The sequence below is a fragment of the Episyrphus balteatus genome, chromosome 2 (genome assembly GCF_945859705.1).
Source record: "Episyrphus balteatus chromosome 2, idEpiBalt1.1, whole genome shotgun sequence".
Lineage (NCBI taxonomy): Eukaryota > Metazoa > Arthropoda > Insecta > Diptera > Syrphidae > Episyrphus > Episyrphus balteatus.
Window position 1 is genome coordinate 94,277,272 of NC_079135.1, and position 14,862 is coordinate 94,292,133.

General features: G+C 28.1%; 1 protein-coding gene across 1 annotated transcript in view; it reads right to left on the reverse strand.

Moving 5' to 3' along the window:
* LOC129911225 (gamma-aminobutyric acid receptor subunit beta-like) overlaps positions 1–5,886 on the reverse strand; it is a 39,503-nt gene extending 33,617 nt beyond the window's left edge. The window contains exon 1 of the mRNA XM_055988951.1: positions 4,167–5,886. The gene's annotated coding sequence lies outside the window, so the exon portion shown is untranslated. The remainder of the gene's footprint in view (positions 1–4,166) is intronic.
* Positions 5,887–14,862: the final 8,976 nt, after the last annotated feature.

A 14,862-nucleotide genomic window follows, 5' to 3' on the forward strand; every position in this document is an offset into this window, starting at 1 on the left:
GATTTTTTTTGCAACCCATCAAGAATTTATTACAATTTTAGTTTGTCTTAAAATTTGTTTTTCTGCGGACAACCGTTTCTACGCAATGTTGCATCAAACACAATTTTCTTCGTTTTTTTAGTAATTTTTTACACTTTCATATCATTTTAGCCAAAAAACACGTAAATGCCCAGTTTATTTTCTTGAAAAAAATAAGTTTTTTTTTCATAAAAAAGATTAGGTACTGAAAGTAATTAAAAAAAAATATGTAAACAAACTGATTGAATTAAAAAAAAAAAATAATTTTTAGATACAAAATTAATTTGAATGAACTAAAAACTTTTTCTGAGCTATTGTGGTTAAGAAAAGAACAAATACATAAAGCTCAGTAAAAGTTTTAATTTATTTAAATTAATTTTTTATTTAAAAATTATTTTTTTTAATTCACTCAGTTTGTTTATTTTTGACTTGCTCTATAGGTACGGTGACCATATTTCTGGAAGCGAAACCCGGGACAGTGGATCGTTTTGAAAATATTGATTTTTCAAAAAAAAAAAAAATTTTTAAATGAGTTTTCATAATTTTTTTTTATTTTGATATCAAGATTTCCTAAACGATTTTATGAGAGCGTTTTTGTTGAAATCATTTAAGTCGTTTACGAAATCAGAAATCAAGAAAATGGTTTTATAATAATATATGTTGATAACTTCTAAATATTTTTACTTGCTCTATAGGGCAAGTATTGGTTTCGTGTAGAAAAAAAAAATCGAGGTTTTAATCAAAACCAACATTACGATGATGGAGAAGATCAAAAAAGTGGTTTTCGTCATGCCGCCCGTCGGTCTGTGCGTCTGTGCGTCTGTGCGTCCATCTGTACATGGAGCTAGGGCCTAAACGGATGGATGGATTTGCTTGAAACTTGGTACAGATGATTTTTACGTAATTCCCTAGGACCGTTTTTTTTTTTTAATATCTCCATTTTAACGCATATCTCCCATATAACGTTTTCGAGGTATTGCAATTTTTTCGAAAACGGCTCTAACGATTTCGATTAAATTTGGTGTAGGTAATACTCTTATTGATTCTAACAAAACTGCGTTTTTAGTTTTTCTCAAAAAATGCGGAGAACGGAAATATGGCTTTGCCGTTTTTCAAAAATCGACATCAAAGCATAAGTCAATTTTATTAAAAATTTACAGACATCATTTTGAAGTATAAAATGTAAAAAAAAAAATATTTTTAAAAACATTTAAAAAAAATTTTTTTTCTAAATTTAATTTTTAAACTTTCGATTTTTTTTTTGACACTAAACAAAATCTTAAATTTCCAATAGATATTTAAGATAAAGATACTGTGAACTACAAGACCAAGTACGTGCGACCCAGTCGTGCATTTTATTTTAATTAGTTTCAGTAATCTTTTTTATGAAAAAAAAAACTTTTTTTTTTCAAGAAAATAAACTGGGCTTTAACTTTAATAATATGTGCAAGAAATTAATACTCATTTATGTGTTTTTTTTTTAACTTAAATGATATGAAAGTATAAAAAAAAACTTAAAAAACGAAGAAAATTGTGTTTGATGCAAAATTGCGGAGAAACGGTTGTCCGCAGAAAAACAAATTTTGAGACAAACTAAAATTGTAATAAATTCTTGATTGGTTGCAAAAAAAATTTTTCGAATCAGACGTACATAGTTTGGCAAAGATAAGGATAGTTAAAAGAAAAGAGATCAAAAATGATAAAAAAAACGTCATAACTCGAAAACGGGACGAAAACGAGAAAATTGCCACTTAAGTTTTTCGACTTAAAATGACTTCGGGAATCCATGGTTTTCATTTGGGGCGGTGACTGTGGGAAACCCTGTATATGTCGATTAATTTTATCAATTTTTTTTTTAAATTGTTAGAAATTTTGCATGTAGGTACTTATGTACACTCCGCGAAATAATTATAAGGACAAATTTTTTTGATTCGTCTTAAGATATATAAAGGATATTATTTTTTATTTCTTTTATGAATAAGGAGACATGTATATGGGGGATTGTTTCCCACCATTTGTTTTTATTTAATTCATTAGAATACAATAATACAGTTATTTTTTCCGGGTCTGGAGCGAAATAATTATAAGGACACATCTGATTTTTGCACTAAAAGTGAGGTTTAGCGAGATCAAATGTAAACAAAAGTAAGCAAAACAGCTAGAAAATTAATTTAAACCCATTATGACAATTTCATAAGTAAAATTTGTCGGTTATTTTTAAAATAAGGCGTGAAAAACCCTTTATCCAGGCAGAAATGGGCAAAATCGAGGCCTACCATGAATAGGGCTTGTGTTAATGGGAAAAACTGGAGGATTAGAAAGGTCAGATTGTGTAATTGATAATTTAATTTACAAAAGTGACATGTATGGTTAACTAAAACGATCAGGGAGGAAGCCTTTGGTCGAAGAGAGAGCCAAAAGTAACAAAAAATGAAGTATTTTTCGTGAGAATTTGACAGCAAGAGAAATTTTCGAGAAAATGAAATTGCAAGTGAGAGTATGTTGAGTGCACTAAGTAATGGAGGCGGACTAAGCCCATTCCTACGAAGCCAAATGGTGAAAACCGGCGCTCTTGCCGAGACATAAACTTGCCCGCCTTCGCCTAGGCAAAAAGCATATGTTCTGGGATGAAAAATGGAAAAACCGTTAGGTACACCATCTAGGCTATCCAAATTAAACTTTCTCTCATTGATGAACTTAAAAGTTTTTCCATTTTTCATCCCAGAACATATGCTTTTTGCCTAGGCGAAGGCGGGCAAGTTTATGTCTCGGCAAGAGCGCCGGTTTTCACCATTTGGCTTCGTAGGAATGGGCTTAGTCCGCCTCCATTACTTAGTGCACTCAACATACTCTCACTTGCAATTTCATTTTCTCGAAAATTTCTCTTGCTGTCAAATTCTCACGAAAAATACTTCATTTTTTGTCACTTTTGGCTCTCTCTTCGACCAAAGGCTTCCTCCCTGATCGTTTTAGTTAACCATACATGTCACTTTTGTAAATTAAATTATCAATTACACAATCTGACCTTTCTAATCCTCCAGTTTTTCCCATTAACACAAGCCCTATTCATGGTAGGCCTCGATTTTGCCCATTTCTGCCTGGATAAAGGGTTTTTCACGCCTTATTTTAAAAATAACCGACAAATTTTACTTATGAAATTGTCATAATGGGTTTAAATTAATTTTCTAGCTGTTTTGCTTACTTTTGTTTACATTTGATCTCGCTAAACCTCACTTTTAGTGCAAAAATCAGATGTGTCCTTATAATTATTTCGCTCCAGACCCGGAAAAAATAACTGTATTATTGTATTCTAATGAATTAAATAAAAACAAATGGTGGGAAACAATCCCCCATATACATGTCTCCTTATTCATAAAAGAAATAAAAAATAATATCCTTTATATATCTTAAGACGAATCAAAAAAATTTGTCCTTATAATTATTTCGCGGAGTGTATATGTACAAATTTATTTAAAAAAAATGGCTTTAAGGATTTTGAAAAAAAAAAATTTTAAATTTTTTGCTTTACAATTAATTAAATGGCATTCATCGATCAAAAGCTATATGTGTCAAAAATGACGCCCAGAAGAGAATCTCTTGTCTAATAGTTAAAGCAAAAAAATATATTTATTATTCTAATAAACCAAACAAACAGGAATCCATTCAAAATAAATGTTGATTTTCAAAAATCTCCGATTTCAATAATTCTTACCTATACACTTATTTGCGGTTTTACTATCTAGCATTGTTAATCAAAACATAAATTCAAACTTTTGTTCATTTTAAATAAACGTCTTCAATCAAAAATTAAATGACTCAAATTATTCAATCTATCAATGAATTGCTTTTGCTTTATAAAAATGACATCCAATTACACTTCAAGTAACACTCAATTAAAATGAGCGCAGAATTTTGCAAATATCTTATTCTGTCATTTCAATCAATCAATCACTTTACCTAGTCCATGGAATCTACAAAAAAGGAACAAAAATAACTTCTGTTTTAGTTTGACATTCACCAAATTTTCCAATCACACCCACACAATTTCATTTAAATATTCTCAAAAAAAAAAGACAACTTTTATTAAATTTATATTTAACGAGGTTTCTTAGTCCCAGTTTCCAATATTCCCACACAACTCAACTCACCTCTGATCAATCTCATGAATGTGAATCATCCTCGTTTTCTCGTTCTTCAAAAAAAAAAAAAAAAAATTCCTCCCAAAACACAGCAAAAAAAAATAATAATATGACACCAATGGCTTTTTTATATCCGCAATAAATGATGCCACACGATATGTCGAATAAATTTTATTTCGATTTCACACACATACACCGAATACGTATAATGAACAAAATTATAATTACTACACTCGCACACACATAAAGATCACATATAGAAAAAGCCCCGTCAAAGGAACGGGGCAAAATGAGTGTGATTTCAAAATGACGTATCACTCGACACACATTTTAAATAATTTCCAAAAAAAAAAAACGACGGCAAAAAAAAAAAAAAACAGATAGAAAATGGAAGAGACACGAAAGGATAAAAGGATATTCTAAACTCGACAACGAATATATCCTTTACCACCCACACACACCCACTCTCAACTTGTCTATCCTTTTCCTCTTGCTTATATTTTTTATAGGGTTGATTGCACAGAGACGTGTATTATCACCGTTAAACTCTCGAAAATATAGATACTTTTTTTTTATATGGGGCTGTCTTCGTCCTTTCTGGGAACTAGATTTTTTTTTTGTTAAACTTTATTTAACTTTCAACCGATGTCCTAAAGTTTGCTCCTTGAAAATCAATCCACTTGATAAAATCCTTGATCGGCAGATGCAGATAAGAAGAATTTTTTTAGGAGCAAAAAGACTCCTCCTGTGCGGTAATGTGTGAGAGTGTATTTGTGGGAAAGCCACTTGATGCCACAGTAGGAGATTAAGGTTGTTGTTATCCTTTGTCGTATCAGTAGAACAGAAAAAATCACATCATCACACAAAAATTATTACACTAACCGCACTTAAATTGACCCATTTATTGGTGTGTGCCAGCAACAGTACGCTCTTTAATGCGACATGACCGACAATGCGGGACAGTGATCAAGCACTGAGAGTGACATCCTTGTATTATGCACTCATACATACACACAAACACGAGAAAATACAGATACACGAACACGAGAGCGCATTCAACAAAAAATTAAGGACAATTAGGTAATTTCAATATTTTCTCGAGTGAAGAACTTTTTGCTGGCATCGAAATGTCTTTTCTTCACATAGCTTTTCTCAAGACTTGCCTCTGATTTCTTTTACACTGCTCTCATTTTGTCGTCCTTCAAGGACTCACACTAAAAAAAATTACTGTATTATTCACTTTAAAGTAAAGTGAAGAAAAGATTATCCACTGTTTTTTTACATAATTTTTCACTTGAATTCCTTTTTGAATTATAGAAATTATATTATGTGACCCGTTTTCAACTTTTTTTTTTTTCTAAATGTGTCGTTATTTTTCGTCGTTTATTCGTTCGTTCAACCGTGACACCTTTTTTTCTGAGAAGTACGAGAGAAGAATGCTCGAATTGAAGAAAAGGACATTATTTGACGAGAATACTATAGATATTGCTGTGATAACAGGATGAAAAATGATGCGAAAGGACTTAGTTAGAGGATAATGAAATGATGGATGTGCGCATTTTTTTCCTTTTATTTTTTTATTATAAACTTTTTTTTTATATATTTTGCACGCACCGTGAATATTGAATTAAAAAATGACAAAAAAAATGGAGAGGAAAGTAACTTTTATTATGCGCGTGGATGAGTAAGTGAGAATATATTTTTCCGTCTAGTGGATGTCGGATGCTGTAGAGAAAATGTATGTTATGAAGTTCAAATTTTTTTGGGATGTGCTTTTTGTTTTGTTTTTGTAATAAAAAAAAAAGGATTTTGCGCATAAAATGAAAAATGAGAGTGTAAAAAAGAGCTTTTTATGGAATTTTATGTGACATCTATGTGTGAGATATTGAAGATAATATTAAAACGATTTCTTTTTTAATTTTCATCAAGAGACAGTTTAATTTAAATTTATCAACATAAATAAAAAGAATGATATACATAAAATTGCTTTCTTCACTATTGAAACAGATTTGCAACTAAATTTCGATTTGATTCTGTTTTGTAGAAAAAAAAAACACGTATACGCCGTAGTGACTCATTTTTTATGAAATAAAAATTTAAGTAGTATTTTGTTATACATATTTTATAGATGAAAATACTTCTTAAAAGCCACCAGACGTTGTACAAATTTAATTTGGTTTGGAATAAAGCACCAAAATTAAAGAAATTCAAAATACAAAAAGAATAGAATGAATAAGACCAGTTTTGTTTTAGTTTGCAAATTTATTTATTCGATTTAAGCTTCTAATTATAAAATGAAATAAGCCTCTTTAAAATGAATTGAAGCTCAAAAAAATCTAGACTTGGTTTATTTTGGCAAAAAGAGTTTCTGGAAAAATAACTATTTGGGAATGTCAAAAAGTAAATTTTCACTTTGACAAACGCCGGAAAAGAAGTATAACTTCAAAAAGGAAGAATAAATCTTTCATCAATAAGCAGATAAATGCAGTCCTTTGAATTCCCCGGGATTTTTGTTTTTTTTTACATTAAAGTTGTTTCAACTTTGAAATTAAGCAAAAATTGAAAAAAAATACATAAAAACTGGAAGCCACTGGGGAAAAGATTTGTGTTAAAAGTAGGACGTTTAAAAAAAAATATATCTTCTAAACGGTTAAAGCAATCAATTTGATGCCAAGGAATTTTTTGTAGAACGTTTAAGCCCCTACAAGAATACATCTTGTTAATTTAAAAATAATGAAGTTTCAGTGGATTGGAAAATTTTTAAAAGTAAAAATTTTTGTAACAATTTTTTTTTACTTTGACCTCGAATATCTTTAGAATGGTTAGATTAATGAAAAAAGTTAATAAGACCTTTTTTGTGGAGCAATCTGTTTCCTACAAAAATATGCCATGCGCGTTTGATTATACTGGTCTGCAATTAAATAAAACTGTACTTTTATAAAGGATTTTTGTATGCTGATTCCGAATCTGATGTCAGAATTGACCTAGCACGTCACGTTTTTTAGATATTCCCGTTAGAAAATCTCAAAAACCCATTTTTTCGCTGTTTTCGAAGAAATATTTTGGCATTATGTAATCTTTTTCAATTAATATTGATACGGTTTATGAAAGAACTTATTTTTTTCTTTCAAATTCAATTTCAATCTTCTCAATATCTCTTTTCTTCTCCGAGATATCTTAATTTAAGTAAGTTTAGTAGGTTTGGTATATCTTACCATAAAGAAACTGATCTCTAAAAATTAATACATCTTTCTCCCTAGATCAAAAGTATACTTTTCTAATGGACTTTAGTGTGCTGATTTGGAATCTGAACTCAAAAAATTTTGGTCAGCTCTGGTTTTTGAGATATAGTAGTTTTCTTGAGATTTTCTAAAAAAAAACTTTTTGTTTTTGTGATACTTTAATGCGAATATCTTATAATCCTGACGTAATAGAATTTTTTTGAATTCGGATTCTAACTCAGCACATCAAAAACTATAAGAAAAGTGAACTATTGTTTCTAGGAGAAACAAATCTGAAGCTTTACAAGGCAGTTTATCGAATGGTTTATTATTATTACAAATAAGATATTTCTAAATAGAAAAATAGTAGATACAATTACAAAACACGTAAAAATTTTGTTTAATGTATTTTATTTTGGTTTTCTTTACATTTTAAATATAATGGGCATTGATATTTTACATTTTCCTTAATTAAGGTGCTTTTGTTCATGTAGGATTTACTAAAAAATGAATGATTTCGAAAAGTCTGCTTTTTTTGTCAATCAGTATTTTAAAAAATGAGTAAACATGAATGTAAAAGAACATATTTGGTGTCAATCGATAGGTCATATTATGAAGAATAAGTTCTCCAAATTTGAGCTCAATGCGACCAATAGTTTTAATTTTATACAAGTTCAAATGAATCTAAAAGGGTGATTTTTTAGAAACTACTCACATTTTTCAAAAATCATTTTTACAAAAATGGTACCTGAAAGAATTTTTCTGAAACCAGATTTAGATTCAGGAAAGTCTAATCTTTCATAATATCAAAAAATTATTTGAAGGAAAAAAAAAGTTAAATTTTGCAGACCAGTGTTATTATAATTTTTCAATTTGTTACAAAATTAAGAACAAAAAACGAATTTTAAAAGATTTTCTCGATTTTTGGACCTCAAATATGTACTTAACGGTTAGATAAATGAAAAAAATTTATGTGACAAAGCCTTTTTTGTAGAGCGTTCAATTTTCTAAATATGTAAAAACATTTGCTAAAAAGTCAATTAATAAAAAAATGATTTTTTTTTCGTAGAAGCTTGATGTAAAAATGGAAAATTTCGAAGCGGAGGACCCTCCCATTAATATAAAGAGCTCATATTTGGTGTGTATATTCTAAAGGTGTCTAGCAATCGATTATTCGGAGTAAAAAATAGAAAAAACGAATTTCGATTTTTTTGACCCACCCTAATACTTATGTAGATTCTGGAGTATTAATCGTTATTAACCGTTATTAAATGTAGAATCTTTCTAGTAGACCTTTTCAAAATAAACGATTCAATTGACGACATTAGAAAACTCAAAGTCAGAATTTTTGTTATACATATCGCTGGCTGAGAATTATAGGGTTGTATGTCAACTCCCCTTAGTTTTGAGAAAATCGATCTCAAAGTTTTTTAAGGCTGGTTTTTGGATAAAATAGTTACATAGCAGTAAAGTACTGATGCAATCTTATAAAGAACCCTTAAAAAATCATAAAACCATGAAAAAAACATTAATTTCACCACAAAAAAGGATTCTATGAGCATTTTTTAAAAATGACATAGAACCTTTTTATGAAAATGTTTGTAAAAAAATTTGAAAAAGGTTCTATGTTCGACATAGAACCTTATAGTTATAAAGAGCTTACATGTAATAAATGGATTTTATATGAAAAAAAGTGACTTCATCGTGAAATAGGCTTTGATTTAATTTAATTTTATTAAAGTTTTGCACAAAACAGTCAAATTCTATTTTAAATAACAAAAAAAAATACCACAAATCACAATTCCTGCTTTTGTTGAATAAGGTACCTATACAGAAAAAAGACATGCTAAAAACAATTAGAATTTGTATTAAATCAATCGGATTTTTGCATGCTTTTTTGCCAAAAAGACAGTCGTCTTAACACAATCATCTTCAACGGTGCAAAATGTATGCCAAAAAAAAAATTGAAAGTTTGTTTAATCTTTTAATTTTAATTAGAATGCAAATAAAAAAATGAAAAATCATTTCAATCTAAAGAAAAAAATTCTTGTTAAAATGAAGTTCACTTGGATTTTAACAAAGTTTAAACAAATTTGACTTATTTTTATTAGAAATCTTATTAATTTAAGAGGATTGGATTTAAGAAGAGTATTACCTTGATTCTAAGTGCCTTATTTGTCTCCATGTATAACGTAAATTTGCTTCAAGTTAAAAAAAAAAGTTTTATTCGATGAAACTATTAATAGAAATAAACTAATATAATTGTAAAGATGAATAATGAAGTGTTCACTTCGGTTAGTAGAGTAAAATCTTGACCTTTGAAAAAAAAATACTCAATTTTCCAACTAAATACAACTAAAAATTAGTTAATTTTTTGTTTTTTGGGTACTAAGGTGAATGAAAGCTGAATCTCGTATGCAGTTTCCCTATCCTAGTATATCTTGCTATCGGATTTAGGTTTGTCCGAAGGTAGCTTTTTGGTACTGTTTGAGTTTTGACTTCTTTTGTTTTAAGTTAAGGAATCTAAGTGTTTCTTTAACTTTTGGTTTATTAATACGAACTATGAAATTCCCAACCCCGATTATGAAAAAAAGGTTTCAAAAAATCACTTCCAATTCTTGGAACACAAAAAACATTACTCTAATTTAATTATGATGTAAGAATATCTGGGTTAGGTAACCCGTTAGTACATATTTTGGTTTAAAGAGTACAGAACGAGATACAAAAATTCTTTGCTGTTTAGCAAAAGCCCTGGAGTGAAATCCGCTAGCTTAATAGTCGATAGTTGATAGTCAAAAACTACGAGTTATGGAGCAAAATCGTCGTTTTTGACTGTCAACTGTTGGCTATCAAGTTAGCCGATTCCACCCCTGTTGTTCTTGATCTTTTATTTTTAATTTAGTTAAAAAAAACATCATTTCCATAAGATTTCATTTTGAAAAATTTGCGCAAAAAAGTTCTATGTAACTTAAATCAATGTATTTTTTTGTTTGAAAAAAATCAGTAAAAGGGTTCTATGTTGCAATTTGAATGACATAGAACCTTATTATATCAATACATTTATGTGAAATCATGAAAGTTGTATGTCTTTTTTACCTGTACCGTCGCCATTAATTTTTTTCTAATTTTTTTTTAAATTTTATCTGAAAGCCGTTAGAATTACGAAAATTTTGGTGTATAAAACTCATTTTTTGTATTTTGTATGAAATACACCCTTATAATTCTCAGCCAGCGATATGTATGAAAAAAAAATCATGTGTGCAATTCACACGTGGTTGAAGTGAAACCTTAAAAATCATTTAAAAAAAATCGAAAAAATATAATTTTTTTTTATTCCATCACTTTTTTTTATATGACAACCTACAATAAATTTTATACCATCTGAAAGCTTATTGTTTCAGCTCAAAATATTTATATCGACCATGTCTATACAACATCTACAAAAAGAGCTAGAATTTTTTTAACCCAATTAGTTTTCATAAAAAAAGCCAAAACAATCAATCTCTTTTCTCTTCTAACGCCATTAAATCCATTTTTTAAAAGACAACCTATAATAAATTTTATATCATTATTATTTCACCTTTTATATGACGCTTCAATCATATTTCTACCATGCCTACAAAAAAAGTAAGAATTTTTTAAAGCCAACCATGTCGAAATTTCAAACTGAGATTACGGTACTTCCTCTACACAGGTGTTTTAAGGTATTTTTCAAGTTTTTCAATTAAAGATTATATAACTTGTAGAGCACGTAACTTTATGTGTGATATATTAAATGAAAGGTAATATTATCAGCATGCGTATTAAAGTTAAATAAATTTGTTATGTGCTCTAGATCAAAAGATATAACGTGTTTAGAAAAAAAAACATCTTTCCACCGTTATCTCAGAATTTTGAATATGAAATTAATTGAAATTTTGCACAATCATAATACCTATCATTCATCTATCTATTAAAACAAAAAAGTTATGATCAATTGATTTTTCGTGTCGCTTTTTCGTTTCATCTTGTTTCAAATCACTACGATACTAAAGAAGTTTTCACTTCAAAAAAAATGTAACATACTTAAAGAACGTTTTTAGTGCACAGTGTGACTCCAAAAAAAAAATAAAAATATTTATCAATTTATTTTATATCACCCTTATTGCGATTTGCAACCATCAATTTATACCTACTTAGTTGATAAAAATTAAAATTCGTTATTAATTTAAGTATATGTAATTGACAAAATCAACTATACTGATTAGTAGAGTAACTAAAGCAAATTATTAGGGAACCCGGCCGAACAGCTCTGATTTTGACGATTTTTTTTTTCAAACGTAGGTAATTAAAAATACTTTAAAGTCTATAGATTAAAAATTGCCGGTGTTGCCGTATTGATTTTTAAAATTAAAATTAATGTTTTTTAACAAAACCATTTTTTTTGCTTAAATTTCATAAAACAAATGATAGCAAAAGATTCTCTAGGTAATTTAAGGAAAATATATAAAAGGCAGTAAGGGACAATCTTCCATCGTTTAAGCGATAAATGCAATTTTCTAACATTCTGACCTCAAACACAAACAATTTTTTTTTGAAAACAACGGCAACACCTACAATATTTTAAAATACATTTTTAAAAAGCCAGAAGCTCATTCTTATCTCTTAAATTTAAATCCACTACATTTAATCAAGACTTTTTGAAAAAATGGTCCTCAAACTCAGAATTAAAAAAAAATGTTATTAGAAAAATTTAAAATGACTTTTTTCCAAATTTTTTCTAATAAAATATGAATTTATTTAACAAAATTTTTGGCCATAAATATTATCAGTTGAATTTCAAAGCAAAAAAGGCAAAATATATCACACTTTTGAAAAATGAAAAATTACTTCAATTTCAATGGTATTTTTTTATTAAAAGTGAATTTTTGCATTGAAATAATTAATTTTCTCAAAGACTGTGGTAAATAGGAACTTTAAATTTTTGCTATTTAACTTTCAACAGTAAGGGTTATTAAAAGAATAAAAAATAATTTTATGTTTAGATGTTGAACTTAAAAAAAAAAATAAGTTACACTTTTTTTCAAAACTTTTATTAAAAAAAGTTCTTCGAAAATGAAATACTTTTTAATTTTTTTCATAAACCGTAATACATATTGACATTTCCTTTTATAATTTGAAATCATAATAAATGCGGCCAAAAAAATTTGAAAATAAATGCATTTTATATTACGACCAAGTTTAAAAAACGACATGTTAAAAGATTTTCAATAATTTTTTTTTTTTCAAAAATCTGAGTTCAATTACCATTCTTTCAAAAGCCGTTCATTCAATTAACTTAATTTTAATTTTACATATATAACTAAGCTTCTAGCTTTTAAAAAATGTATATTTGAATATTGTAGGTGTTGCCGTTGTGTTCAAATTTTTTTTTTGTATTTGAAGTCAATTAATAAGAAAATTGCATCTATCGCTTGAACTATGGAAGATTGTCCCTCACTCCCATATTTTTTTTCCTTGAATTTCCTAGACAATCTTTTGGCATCATTTAATTTATGAAATTTAAGAAAATTTTTTGAAAAAAATTTGTTTTTGTTCACAAAAATCTTCAATTAAATTTAAAAAATCAACACGGCAACACCGGTTATTTTTAATCTATAGACTTTAAAGTATTTTTAATTACCGACGTTTGAAAAAAAAGATCATCAAAATCTAAGCTGTTCGGCCTGGTTCCCTAATATTGCCAATTTTTGAGCTTTAGTTACTCCACTAGATAGTTGATATTCGCAATACGGGTTACTATAAAGTCAAAGTCAAGGAAAAACAGTCAAGATTAAAAATTTCAAAAAATCCCTAGCGTAGAAAATTATTTTCACAATAAAAACCAAAGCATCTAACATTCAATCATTCATCACATCCCACTTGAAATGTAGGTAAATGAAAAGTAAAATTAACAAAAATTCAATATTACTTTGACTAACATTTTTCTAAGAACATTATTTTTTTTATTTTCAAAACTCAAGCAACATTTTGTAGGTACAAAGATTTGCACAAAGACAGCATGATTTTTAATTAAGATTTATTAACTTCACAAGAATACAATGCAATAAGATAAAGTTTTCAAATTACATAATTTTACCTCTTAGAATTTTAAAACTCCGCCTTTCTCACTTACTGATGCTATAATATAATAAAGTTAATCATGTTATAAGCGCACTATCAAAACAATTACATCATTTCCTTGTAATATTACAATATATAAAGTCAAAATTCTGATTTAAAGTTTTTCAGTAGTGAAAAACTTTTTCGCGTAGAAAAAAAAATTAAGCAAAAAAAAAAAAATCGACAACATAAAGTTAACATCTCATTTGAATATGCAAATTTATTTTTGCAACAAAAATTATATGACAAACAAGTTGTGATTTTGTCAAAATTAAAAACTCAAATATTTGAAGTTCTTCGTTCGTTTTTTTTTATTCGTATAAAGAACAACAATATTTTTGTTTTGTGATTGAACGTCAAATATTTACGTTAGATTTTAGAAGAATGAACATAAAATCAGCAACAAAATGTGCATATCCTTTTCTCAAAACCGAAAGAAAAAAAAAAAAAAAACAAAAAAATAAACACTTGACAAAATCCTTACATAAATATAATAAAATAAAAAAATATTATAAATTCAATTCACACAATAAGAATGCAATTGAAGTGGATAAAATCATAATATTTACTAAAGCGCTATATTTGGCCCTCAAGAAAGTGCTTTCAGTTTTCAATGTTGATGCCACGAAGGGTACACAACTACACGAGGACAATACACTCGTCATATCGAAATAGAAATCTAGAAAACGTTTTCCAGAGAAAAGTAAATACCGAAAATGAATAGTCTGGGAAGTGAAGTGGTAAAACTGGTCAGGGTCATAAAAATAAGACTGTTATTAATTTGGTCATAAAATTTTGAAAAAAACTTTCGAGCCTCAAAAAATTAACTGCCCAATCCGCAATAATTTGTTTAAGAATATTTTTGAGCAAATCAAATTGGAATGCAATCATGAACAAAGCAGCGGTTTTGAAATTGAATGATTTTAATTCAATCTTGTCAAATTTGTTTGTGATTTTTTTTCTTTATTTCCTTTTTCTTATTTATGACCTGGAAAATAATAGGACGTAAATGCAACAATACTTCTCAGAATATTCGACTAGACTAGAAAAAAAAACTCAGAGAGATGAAACCCAAGAGCAAAAAAAAAGTGCGTAAGTACTTGAAAGTAGTTTCCATTTTGTTCACTTTATTGCATATCCTTAGGGTGTAATATCATCATCAACTATTTTACACTTAAGTATTGTACGAGTATCGTTTTCAATTTTTTTATTTTCTGTGGAATACTTGGAACTAGATGTTTTATTTCACACAGAAAAGGAAAGTTTTTTTTTCTCCCTTGTTATGTGACATTCATGCATATTAAAGGACAGCTAAAAGGGATTTTAACAAGTTTTAAAGTGGG